The sequence below is a fragment of the Thunnus thynnus genome, chromosome 5, assembly GCF_963924715.1.
Source record: "Thunnus thynnus chromosome 5, fThuThy2.1, whole genome shotgun sequence".
In the NCBI taxonomy this organism is placed as follows: Eukaryota; Metazoa; Chordata; class Actinopteri; order Scombriformes; family Scombridae; genus Thunnus; species Thunnus thynnus.
Genome location: NC_089521.1, coordinates 999850 through 1013385, shown reverse-complemented (window position 1 = coordinate 1013385; position 13536 = coordinate 999850). Strand labels below are relative to the sequence as shown.

General features: G+C 38.9%; 1 protein-coding gene and 1 long non-coding RNA gene across 5 annotated transcripts in view; one reads left to right on the top strand and one right to left on the bottom strand.

The window, feature by feature from the left end:
- Positions 1 to 233: 233 nt before the first annotated feature.
- enc2 (ectodermal-neural cortex 2) overlaps positions 234 to 13536 on the bottom strand; it is a 54930-nt gene continuing 41627 nt past the window's right edge. For all 4 annotated transcript variants that reach the window (XM_067588646.1, XM_067588647.1, XM_067588648.1 and 1 more), the window contains one exon: positions 234 to 5105. The gene's annotated coding sequence lies outside the window, so the exon portion shown is untranslated. The remainder of the gene's footprint in view (positions 5106 to 13536) is intronic.
- Positions 5112 to 13485, top strand: LOC137182442 (uncharacterized). Its single transcript, XR_010928333.1, has 2 exons — positions 5112 to 6391; positions 7205 to 13485. It is a non-coding gene; the product is annotated as an uncharacterized lncRNA (long non-coding RNA).

The following is a 13536-nucleotide window of genomic DNA, read 5'->3' as shown; positions in this document are numbered from 1 at the left end:
TTTGAAAGTTGATTTTTCAAAAACTAAAAGTGCTGAAGTATTCATTCTTCATGCACAGGTGGCTATGATAATATGGGAAGCAATTCCTGTTTTTGGTAATGCAGAGGAACATCTTGACTCTGCTGCATCCACGTCTTGCTTCTACAGACATGATTTCTGCTTATTCCTGCATGATTGCATGGAACCTGCCATTCTCCTCTACACATACAAGCAAAGAGCAAACAAGACCAAAGTTTAAAAAGTCAGTCGAAGTTTATTTTCACCAGTAAAAACATAAGGTAGGTAACATTTTTTCTGCAAAGATATTTTTTTTACATTTTCCCAAATCATTTCAAAAATCATCAATTCTTTCAAAAACAAGTTCCTCCGCACTTCTAAAAAACCTGTTTGAACATACTAAAGAGCATGGAACATCTGTGCAACAGCTGAAATCCTCAGGAAATTGAAAAAACTCAAAGCAAATTAAACTCAGATTTCTACATTCTACCACAGCCTATCGTATCCCCATGGCAGCTCAGTAACAACACCAGCAAATACTGTACAGTTCTACAGAGACAATACCATGTATTAACCATGATGCATCTGTGTCCTGCAGAAACATTCCTGATGTATTTTTGTGCAACTTTTTAAAATTGTGACAGCTGGTATAATCTGTAGCATGTAGAAAATATTTTACATTTAGGAGACAAAGAGAAATCATTGCTAAGGAATGTACTGATAAATATCAAAAGTGCATAGGTGTTACAGAAAAAACACTACAATTCAGTTTAGTGTTCAGCTTCTTACTAAACAACACTTGTTTCTGCAGGACACTATACATGAGGCTGTTCTGTGCTTCTCATATTTGTTCTAGAAAGATCACAATCAGATACCATGTTGTCTGAAATAAAACACCTTCCTATGACTGATGTGACACCAGTAGCCCAGAGCCAGACCTCTAGTGTTACTGCTTCAGTTGCACAGGTTCCTTCAACACAAAGACATGCCATTTAAAATACAAAGGAGTGCATGTACAACTTGAGATGTGAAATTGCCATATATGCATTTTAATTAAATCCACAGATCATGTTCCCAAATGTGTTTTGTAATTATTTTACATTGTACAACTTATTGGAAAATATAATTTTAGAGCTCTGCAAAGTACTATCAAGCCTCTGGCACTAAGGAAAGGCAAACATAAGCCAAGGCCAAGTCAGTGCTGTAATTTAAAAGGTTTTTGGGTACATGGCTACTGAGGCTCCACCAGGCACCAGCAGCAATCTGTTACTGGGTCTCCACATTCGAGATATTGGCCCTATATTAGATGGACTGGACTGCAAATGGACTGCATTTTATATAGCAGCCTTTCTAGTCTCCCAACCACTCACAGCGCTTTACACTACATGCCACTCACACACACATTCATACCCTGATGGCAGAGACTGCCATGCAAGTTTCTAATCATTCACACAAACACACTCACACACTGATGGGCACAGCCTTCAGGAGTAATTTGGAGTTCAGTATCTTGCCCAAGGACACTTGGACATACAGACTGGAGGAGCCGGGGATTGAACCGCTGATTTTCCGAGACGTTTTCCTAGTGTGTAGTCTGAGTGAGTTTGTGGTTTTAAAAAATGCTAGCTTATTAGTAATCTGGTTTGCTTTGAATCATTTATTAGTTAAAAAGTAGATTTGAAAGGAGTTGCTTTGACTCTGAAAAAATAATAAATTCTTATACTTAAGATAAGGAGGGTAACGAGTATTTAGTAATGGAACAGTTTTTCACTTCCCCAACACTGGCCAAAATAACACTATCAAATCATATTCATCCATTTGTTTTTGAAGCCAAATCACTATGCTACATATTCTCCATGCAGCTATTACTGTATGAACTGCATATTCTCTTATGGAAATTACGACAGAATCTGCTGTCATTGCTAGAACATTTTTGATGCAGCTGCTGGGCCTCTCCTATGACAAACAACAGGCAAATAATACCCACAACTTAAAATACCACACTATTCCACTGAGAATAGAACAGCATTAATTTAATTCCTATGTTAAAAAAAATTCTAATGAAATGCTGATTGTAGATTTGAAATTTGCCACATAGCAAAATATTCTCTGGTGCAGTGGGGGTTAACTGAAGTAAATCCATGGCTAATGTGCAGGAAAATGGGTCTCCCTTCCTAGTCTGACTTTTCTTAACCCTTAATAATTAACTCTTACTAATTTCTGTATCCTGGGCTAGTAACTAGTTACATGTAACAGTGTTATGTAATTACAAAATAAATATAATTGCAATCTGTTACAGTTACTGAGAAAAAGCCGTGGGACAAATTCGAGTGCACCATATGATGATGATAGGACAGATTTTTTTTAGTGGCAGTGCATTTCGCAAATGCCAGATTGCAAACAGCCCCTCCTCTTTCACTCAGTGTACAGCCTGCGCATTGCACAGAGGAATAGAAGCCTACTTTCTGCTAGTAAGCTGCTTTTAATGTAGGTAAAGATAAACGACATGGTGAAACAAAGCAGTTTGCTTAAGTTTGTCACAAAAAGATGTTGTAAGGAGCAAGAGGAAGAGAATTCAGCGCATAAGATAGTAACGACACGTGCGTGGCTGCTAATTCAGCCCTTTCCCCGTCAGCAGCAGCATGTGACTGAATCACTGGGCTACAGTGAAATAATTTCAGTGTTCAACACCAAGTCCCGTTGTCTCCTGCTGTAATCATCAAAAGTAAGCTAATTTACGATTCAATTTTTGACTGTAGTAGCCTATTGCCTATTTCAAAATTATTGTTTATTGGGTATAGTTTTTGTTAGTTGTACAATTGGATTTTATGCTGATGTTGCTGCTTCTGTGTGTGCATGAACGTGTGTAAGGCTTCCATGACAGGCTATGTTCAAGTTTAATTTTTAACGCTACTGAGCATGTTGGTGCCAGTGTGCCTCTATCCATACACTTGATTAATGATGCTGTTGCGTCTGTCAGCTGTGTGTGTGTGTGTGAATATGTGCTGGCTTACAAGGAGCTGTCTCTATGTCTAGCAAGGCTCCATTCATTTGGCAGTATGTGCCTAAATTAGCTTTAATGCCCAGTTTAAAAAACTTGTTAGAAAAGTAATCAAATGTAATAAGTTACTTTGATGAAGTCATTAAAATAGTTACATTACTTACTACATTTAAACAGGGTAACTAGTAATCTGTAACCTATTATATTTCAAAAGTAACCTTCCCGACACTGATACAGTCATCTGACAGACTGTGGGGGGAAGGGCATTAAGTGGCTGCACTTTATCTCATAAAAACACTGAAGGGGGGATGGGTCAAGTACTCAGGTCATGTGACTTTGTGCCAACATCTTAAAATCTACTCATCATTAGAGTCAAAATCCAAAATGTCAGCATATGTGGACAAAGACACTGGCCATGAGGTAAGTGTTGTTATTTTTTCATATTCATTATATTTTGGAGGGATTTTGTTTTAGAAAATATTTTTTAAGGATGATTGTTCTTGCTGGGAAAAAAATGACTATTTTCACAACTTTAATAATGAAGCATGGAATGTCTGTATCTTGGAGAATACATTGCCCAGATGGGGGTATAAACAGGGATAATCACTCACAGATATACTTATGTTTGAGGCCTATATAGATAATAATATAAAGGTGCGAAATATTTATTACCACTTATTTTACTCTTAAATGTGTATTATTGATTAAATCACCAGTGTACATGTTTTCAGGGAATTTCTGTCAACAGTTTCTACAGTGCAAGAAAGTCAGGTGAAATCTGTAGTTTTGCCACCTGATCAGATTCAAAGGAGGGAACCATTGAGGAAGATCAGCTGTATACAGAAAGCCAGTAAGGATGGCAACAGCGCCAATTTTACTGGCAGCTCTAGTGATGAGGCAGAGGAGGGAGCAAACCAGAAGAAATGAGGGAAGATGTTTAGGTAATGATTAGAAGAATTCTTCAAATTGCTGTGTGAAATGTGTAAAAATTGTATGTTTCTGTCTGCAATAATACATGATATGTAGTATGGTGACGTCTGTCTTGCTCTCTCTCACTCTCTCACACACACACACACACACACACACACAGGAGTTTGTGTAGTATTACATATAGTTAGGTGGTCAGTTTTAGCGATTGGTGGTATTTTTTTAACGTAATTATATATTTTTCAGTATATTGTTCAGTTTTTTTCACTTTTTAAAAATTACATATGCAAAACATAAATACATACGTAAAAAGTTGACACATGAACAATTAATGTTAAATTTATACCCTAAATGGGCAATGTATCTCGGGAGATACAGAGTGTAAATTGAAAAATAAATGTCCCCCAAAAAAAAAACATGAAATTGTAATTTTGTCCTAGAATAAATAGCAATTAATTAACTTTCCAAAAATATTTATATGTGCTTGGCTATTTAAGGGTTAATGTAGATGATACAGATGGCAGTTTAAATTTGCTCTCTTGTAGGGACTGAAAATTCCAAGTCAGTCCATTCATTTAAATTCTATTGGTGCAAATGTGGTCCTAATACCAGTACATGTAGTCCATGTGTACTGTGCAATCTATTAAGAACTGGATATCACATTTACGGCTTTCATTTCTGTTCTGTTGCATTTTTGAGGGAAACCATTTAAGTATGTAAATGTCATCTGGCAGCGCTTCATGCAATTACAGCTTATGTCTTTAGAAATGGAATCGTTGAGTAGTGGATTTCTTAACTAACAAAGACATTAAAGAAACATACATACACACAAACACTCATAGGCTTGTATGAGTGGTACAAAGCACATGTCCATCCATCAGGTCTACCAAAGTGTCTGTTTAAGTATTATCACATTATTTAGGAAGCATCATGTGGAGAATATTTCTCTCTATATATGTTAAGACCTGGGTGATGTGCTGTTGGTTTGTTAGCTGAACTGCTCAGGACTGATTCAGAGTCTGTGAGGTGCAGCTTGGATAAAGTTAAATGTGGTCTTTTGTAGTTGTTTTAAAGGATTGGTCCTGTATCTAGCTACAGCCCCCGGCCAGCTGCAGGATGGCGTCTCAGCGATTCTCTTCCAGCCAGCAGTCCTTTCTCAGTGGATGAAAAAAATCAACACCTGGAACAGATAAGAGGAAAGGAGGAAAGAGGAAGCTTAGTTGACTGGCAAACATGATACCATTATGTCTATGATAAACTCAAATCTGCTGTGTAGTAAGGAGGCCTGAAACTGCCAAAATAAAAAATAAAAGTAAATAAATAAATAAATAAATGACTCAATAAATAAATTAATATGCCATAAAATGCACCAAAAATAATATTAAAATAAATGTACGCATTAATTCTTGATAAAATGTAACAATTGACTTGTTTTAATTGACTTCTGTATTTATTTACCTTTGTATAAATTCCCCAATTTATTTACCTTCCACATTATTGATTAATTTATTCATTTTTTATTTATGCATTTATTTCTGTACTATTTTCCCTTTGCACATAAAGTCCCCTATTTATTTACTTTCCATTTTATTATTATTATTTTTTAAAAGGTTCTATATGTAGGAATCAGAAATTCCTTCTCATTAGTGACACTGGCAGCCGCGCAAATATGCCATCCCTGTATTACTTTCCCTTTGCATTTTTCCTCCTATTTATTTCTCCAAACATATTTATGTATTTCTTATTTATGTAATTTCTTCTTTACATTTCTTTATGCAGTTCTGCTTTATTATGCAAATGAGGGGGCTGTCACTCAAAGTGGTGTCATGGGGTCAACTTAGAAAATATAGCGATATAGGGCACTGAATTTGATGAATTTACTGGTTATCAGAGGAATTTGCACAACACACAGACTCTCTCTCTCTCACTCATTCTCCTCCTCTCCTTTACTGTCTCCTCCTGCTGGAGAAGGAAATTAATGGAAAGCAGCTGTCCGTTGTTTTAGAGGCGAGGCAGCAGCTCAGGGATCCCGTTTTGCCTTTTTCTCTCTTCCTTGTCAGATCTCTTTTCCTGGGATTATAAGCGGAGCGACCGCGGGGGCAGAGGGGGCGGCCGCCCCAGGGCCCACGCTCAGTAGGGGCCCCACTGGGGACATAGCGTGCAACCCCGCGGGTGCAGCAGGAATAGGGGAACTTATTAAGAGCTATTGTGTTCGTACGTGGATGAGGCCAAACTATCCAACCTCACTTTGCTGTGTGTTGAGCGGGACACTGACACTAATAAGGACAAAGTAGTTGGCAGGTTTACCACCATGAAGAAGAGGAGGATGAAGTTTTTAAGAGGGACCGTGAAATGTACAAAGTTTGTGAAACTGTTCGGATTATTTTGTTCTATGGAGGATGGAGAAATACACAATTTGACTAACTTTACACTAAACTACAGCAGTCTAAGCAGGGACAACAACTGGTGAGTGAAACATCCATAATTAGTCTTTAACAACTTAAATTTTGGTTATGAAGAAATCAGTCAGACTGTCCATGCTTACTGCATCTCAGCAACTGTCTGTGTCACTGCCTGTGGTGTTGTAGACTGTCCACTTTGTACTTGAATAGGCCTTGTAGTGTTGTAGACAGCTGTGTCTATTTTATATTTATGTTATTCCCATGTAAGAAAGACATGGTTCTGAGACAGTGCACCTGGTTTGTCGCTGTCTATTGGTGGTGGTACTGAACTGTTCATCAGTAGGTGTATGTAGAGCATCACATCCAGTCCTTAGTGCTGAAACATTTGAACACAGCTGGCAACATGTTTTCTTTTTTGTTCTTCAGAACAAGCTTGTCTTAAAGTGGCTTCACTGTATGTTTCCTTGGACAAAGGCTTGCATGGCTCAATAACAATTTGTGATTATGGATAGGATATATCAGCTATTTTACAGTTGTGAATTTTAAAATGACTGTTTTAGAAGGGCCCCTTGAGAATGCTTCGCCCCCTCTGTGCAGAGAGTCTAGCTCCGCCCCTGCCTGGGACTGCTGCCGACACACAATTAGCATTTTAGTCTAAAAAAACATGTAAGCTAATTATACAAACACAAATGTTAGCATAGTAACCTAACATTAAGCTAGTTAGCATTACTCAGTAACAAGCTGCTAATAAAATAAACATGAACTTTGAAAAGGGTAATGTTAGTTGCAAGAGTAAAGTTACCATAGCTGTAACGTTACGTTAGTGAAACTGTGTATTGAGAAACTAACCATAAATTTGTTTTTTTTTTGGACTCAGATCTATTTAAACAACAAGGAACACTGTTGAAAAGACAAGAACCTTGGACTGGCTTGGACCCGAAACAGTCGAAACGTCACGACTTATGTCTGTTGGGCGTCATATGCCCTGTGTATGAGACAAAGGCAGGCTTGCACAAAGTCATAAACACTGACTGCAGCCTGATAACAAAGAAATGGCACCAAGTCGGACAAAAGGAGTCCAAAACGGACTTCAGTTCTCACCATGCTTTGCTCAACTCATACCCAGGAGTGAAATCCAGTCAAACTCTCAGCTACCATCGGATGAGACCAGCCAGAACCTATGAGGGATCCTGTTCCCCTGCTGTGATGTCACCAACAGTATAAACAACTGAGACACTTCCAAAACCATGTTTCCAGCTGTTCCCATGGCTACCATAAGGAGGTACCCCTGTAGGTACGTTAACTCTAACTAGGCCGCACAATCTCAACCTCGCTGGATGAGAAGAGATTTTCTTTGTGTTCAACCGAGCAAGTAACTGGATCTGAAGCAGAAGACAGTTGTGCAACCCAGTGCTGTCACCCTTTCCTGCAGAAGTGAGGAAGAAGGATAACCCGCTTTTCTTCAACTGAGTTGACTCCACTGTTTCTCCGCAACTCTGCCAAGAAGGATCAGCTGCCGTACAACCCACCGGCAGAGTGGGAAGACGGCCCTATCACCATCTGAGCCCCAAGGAACTGAGCCAGACCGGAAAGACGGAATGAAACACACTTTGCTCGCTTCCTTAAGCAATACATTGAAGTTAACTAATTGTGAAGTGAACGGACTGTGAGTCTGGTTATTACTGCTGTTAATACTGTAGAAGTATTAGTGTTGTTTGGTGCTTGTTTTTGGTTGTGTTCATCATGCTAAAGCGGATTTGTGTTTCGCCAAGCTTCGTTGGGTTGTTTTATGTTAGTTTGCTGCCATGTGTGAAGCCAGTAAATTTCATTTTATTTATTAAAAGTCCAGCGACCATGGTGGATGGATCACAGTCCGTTCACTGCATCTCTGAGTGATAAAAAGCAGTCATTGCGTCTCCCCATGGCTGCTAGGATCTCTCTATGCTTTGGTGCTTTCACTCCTTTGTCCTCTTACTAACCACGCACACATATGCTCCTGCACCACATATTTGGTGAGCACATAACTTGGTAGCAGAGCTTAGCTCTGTCCTCAAGCTATCTTATTCTCAGAGACACGTGTTAGGCTGGCAGACGCCATTAGCAATTGTCTCTGTGTAAATCTTGCGGTCAGCTCCCCTGACCAGAACTCTCGCTTGACGTAGTCTCCCACGTCGGTCACGTCCGCCATCATGCTCCTCCTCTCACACACACACCTAAATGTGCCATTTGCTTGCTTGTTGTTTATAGTTTCTTGTGTTTGATAGTTTGTAGTTGAATGATAGATGTTTATTGATTGTTTATTGATATTGCTAACGTTAATAAACTCTGTTACACCTTAAAGAGAAGTTGTTTTGGTATTATTTGTATATATGTTGTGGTAAAGGCTGAGAGAGTCAGTGCTCTGATTCAAACCTTCACTGTTCACCTTATGAATGTTCATGTCGGGAAGGCTTGTCATACAGACTCATGAATAGGGTGGAGAGTTTCAATCTGAAATGGGAACGTTACCTAGCTGCCATTAGGGGGCAGGACTAAGGGACATGTCAGGATGGGGCACAGGGTCCCAGAAGTTTACATGTACCTCTCAGTCTCACCACCTTGGTTCGTGGCATGTCAGCCTTTTTTTTTCCATCTATGGCGGGGGTTCATATTAGTGCCCCTTCATTATCAACGCTGTGCCCAGTATCGCTGAGTTTGCAACGTGCTATGATATAGTTTTGTTTCATGTGGGGTTTTTTGTTTCTGTTGGTTTGGCGGTTTGCCTCTTTGCCTCTGTGGTCTGTCTTTGTTTCTCTTTGATAGTGGACAATATGTACTGCGGATATCCTCACACTTTCCACACTAGTATAAACATTGATGCTGCTGGATGTCTAACCATCCTTATCGACATATATGCTTGTATTGTGCACCATTTGAAATTTCAATAAAATGTCAATCATAAAAAAATGACTGTTCATGTCTCTCAGATATTAACATTTTTAAAGTGAACACCCCTTTTTGAGACTGTATCCACTGGTAATTGGTCCTTGACCCCAGGGTGGTGCCCCATTATTCATTCTTATTCATATTTTTATTGATTTTAATAATTAATAATTATCTTTGAACATCCTAAATTATTGCTGTTAGCCAAACCTGCTCCTAACCAAGCCCCAACAGATCAGACTTAACATCCCCATTATTGTTCTGGTTTCTTGGAATTACAGTTCCCATAATACTTTGGAGATATAAACTGGAAGTACACATTTCAGTGAGTTAGCTGTGGGCTACAATTTGAGATATCTTTCTTTAGACCATATTTGTTTACAGTTTGGCAAATTGGCACTACTAAAACTATGCTGAAATAGCAATTTGCAGTTCCATTAGCAGTAAGTCACACTGAATACTAAAACATGTTAGTGTGTTCAGAGATACTGAGTTATGACTCAAGAGTTCCAGTATTGATGCCAATTGTGGCTCTTGCCTCACATCTCTCCCTCCATGTCCCCCATTTAACTCCCTTAGGCCCCTCTGGGGAGGTGCGCCTCAGATTTTGAAAACTGCTTTAGATAAATGATCCAAACTACATTCATAAAAAGTAAATGAATTAAAGTAGTTTCAGAAAATAAATAGTACAGCAACTGTTGCAACAGCTACCATCTCTGATTGACCATTCAATAACAATAATACGAGTCTTGCTATTGTTTTTCCGTTGGAATTCCGACGTTTGATCTGTCACTAGCAACTATGTGCTGAAGTCAGCGATATTCTGTGTTTAGATATTTTGTGCTGGTCTGTGTCTTGTGTATGGACGCTGTGACCAATCCCATTGGCTCATGAGTATGACAATTTGCAAAGAACATCTGGTTGCATGCATCTCTCAGTTTATTTTTACGTGACTGAAGTCTGGGAGGTAGAGTTACATTGTAGAGGACTGTGACTTTGTCGAAGGAATATGTGCAATTCACTGATTCCTTACTGTTAAAATAGAGTAATAACAATAATAGTATGAGCAAAATCAGTTTTAATTCTTAATTTAATTTAAAGTTTTTGCCTCATGTTTTATTTTGATGATGAATAAATTATAACCACAAAAACAAAGTGAAGCAAACACTGCCCTCTCTGAAAAGTCAATGCACAATTAGCCAGCCTGGCGGAGACCCATGGGAGAGGTGGTTGTTACTACTGCTCTGAGTGCTGGAAGTGGTACTAATTTCCAGTATTATCCACCACAAAGAACAAGTCAAGGCCAAAATAAGACAAGGTAAGGAAAAATTAGGACACATTGAGGACAGGGTAAGACGTAACATAAATGTATGCCTGTAATGTTTGAAGTACACAAGAAGTGCACACAAGTGGGGAATGAAAGACAGAAATACAGGAGCTGCAAGTATGATGGTGAAAGGAAATGACAAGATGGATATGAAGGGAGCAGGCAGCTTTGGGAATCCAATTTCGCATCATGAATTTTTGAAGGAGTGGGGGTGGGTGAAAAAGGAAGAAGGGGGTTGACGATGTGGAAGAGGATGCAATGCTGGGCAGATATGGATGGAAGATAGTTATATGCTGCCATCACACTGCACAGGTTAGAGGACAAAGAGCATAACTTCGGGATGAAAGCCTTTTAACTGTTTTACTTCAGTGTAGATTGGACATTATGTACTCCTGAGGACAACCTGTGTTTAACAGTATACATTATTGTGATTATGCTTTTATCTGAATAGGTTTATGCAGTGTTTCCCCCTATATGCTGCTAAATGATGAAATTTCACACTGTACATAATAATCACAACAAATGCAAACCATGCACACTTTTTCCACTTTGAGCAGCTGGCTGCAGCTAGTGGTGAGTGACTGGAAACGCATAGGCTCTGTGCACTCACAACAAAACTGCTGCTGACAAAAAATCCTGAGGGAAACACTGTTGTCAATATAGAAAGAACTAATATATAGTGCCCATAGTTTATGGGTTCAAAAGTAATTGGACATTTGGCTACTAAATGTTTGTTTGGCAGCTGTGTGTTGTGTCAATGTCAGTTCAGCACAAAAGAGCTCACGTGGCTCAGAGTTGACTGACAGTTGAGAGTTGCCATTTAGATTGAGGTGGAGTTGTCTGTCAGTATGAGGAGAAAAGAGGTGAACATGCAAGAGAAGAAGATAATAATGAGGCTAAAAAAAGCACAAATCTATCAAGTCACGAATGCTCTCCAGGATGTGGGTGGACATCCTCAGAAACAGACAGGGCAGGCTGCAGTTCACAAAAACATACAAACAAAAAGTGGTAGATGATCAACACAGAGGTATTTTGATTAAAATATTTTCTAATTATGGATTATCCACCATAAAGCACAAGTCATGGCTAAAACAAGCATTAGGACATTAGCAACATTAGGACAAATTGAAGATAGGGTAAGACTTACCATAAATTTTGCTATTTTAATCAAAATAACTTTGGTAGGTCATCTCAGGTGTGCGCTAAATGGAGCACAACTCATTAAAAACAGTTTCTATATGTGAGGCGATGCTTGGTAAATCAGTAAGGAAGGACATGGATGACAGCCCCCGAGACTTTAGCTTTGATTGTTTCTTATGTTCTCATGAACATTTAATGTTATAGAGACAGAGAAATACCAAATTTTCTAGAGCTGCAACGCCTGGACGTTTCTAGATCTTTGATTGAGGGCCCACAGGTTCTGATGGTATATCTGATTCACGGGAAAATGCGAGGGGCCCAGTCTGATGGTTGGAAAACCCACTGGTGATGCATCTTCAGCTAAGGACAAGCCTACAAAATGGTAGTTCTGGTGAAGTGGTATAATGCTGCAAACTAAATTTGACAATTTAATCAGCTCTTCAAAAATGTCACAGCATCAATAAACTGAAAGTAAGGAAACATCTAAATCTTTCATTAATGGTCTAGATTTCTGTGCTTGTTTTGACTTGAGATTTGATTTCTACACTGCAGCAATGCCAGCTGACATAAATAAGTTAAGGTACTGTTTGGTTTACCACTGAGCAATTCATTGAGGGGAAGCAATACCATCAGTAACCCTTTTTCTAGAGATAAAGGGCCAGGCTCCATAATCAGTTATCATTAAAAAATGCTAAAAAATGCTTCCTGCCATAAATGGGATCTGGAAACCAGGCTGTGAAGTCAGAACTCAATTAAGCAAAAGAGAGATTTGTGTGCTTAATGTTAAAAACCGATAATTTCTTATAGAGAGAGAGAGAGAGAGAGAATGAGAGAGAGAGAGGACGTGCGTGTGTCAGTGAGGCTGACGTGACCCGACCAGAGTGTATGAAGTTAGCAGTATAGCCATGAACAGTGCAGTGTGTGTACAGTTTTGGCTATTTGCTATTAATTTGCAATTAACTGAAGACCTTGTCGCTTCAGTTTGACTTTTCACTACCAATAATTAAACATGTACAGTACCAGTCAAAAGTTTCTTTTTCATTTAAGTGAATGGGAATCTGAGCTCAGATTCAACACATGACAGATAAGATTTATTTTTCAGTTAGCTGTCACAGGCGGTGGTGCACTAGTCAAAGTTGAACACTTACAGCAGAATATTCTTAATAACCCAGGTATTTTTTGGGGCTAAAATTAATAAAAACACTGGGCCTTGATTATGTGGTAGTTTGTGTTCCATTGTGAAATGTCTAAATAAAGAAGAGGGTGACACAAGGCATTTGGTCTAAATATTGCCAAATTAAACTTGATGCATACATCTGAAGGTGTGTTCAGACTGAACACAAAGGAGCATGATGGCAGAGCAGCAGCACCCTCACAAGAAATGCAAGAAAATAGACTCGAAGCCTAAAATAACACTTCAGGTCTTGTTTACATGTGTAAAGCCAGAGTAAACACAGCCGATTATGTGGCGACTGTATTGATGAAAAGAGAAATTGTTCCATCAGACATAGCTGTGACAGATGACCATAACAAGGCTGGAAAAAAGAACATACAATGCATCTGTGTGGGCTGGTGTTTACAACTTAAAAATCTGCACTTAATCCAGTGCTTTATGACTCCAATTCATGAACACACAGAGAAAAAAGACAGTGACTGGAGGGAAACAACAGAAAGAACTGGAGTTCCTGATAAATTCAGGGTCAGAGTTGTCACTTGTCACACAAACACAGCACAGTCTCCACACACACACAAGCACAGCTAGCACAACAGCTCATGTCTCAAAAATCACATAGTCTGAACACAGCTTATCAGCAAACATC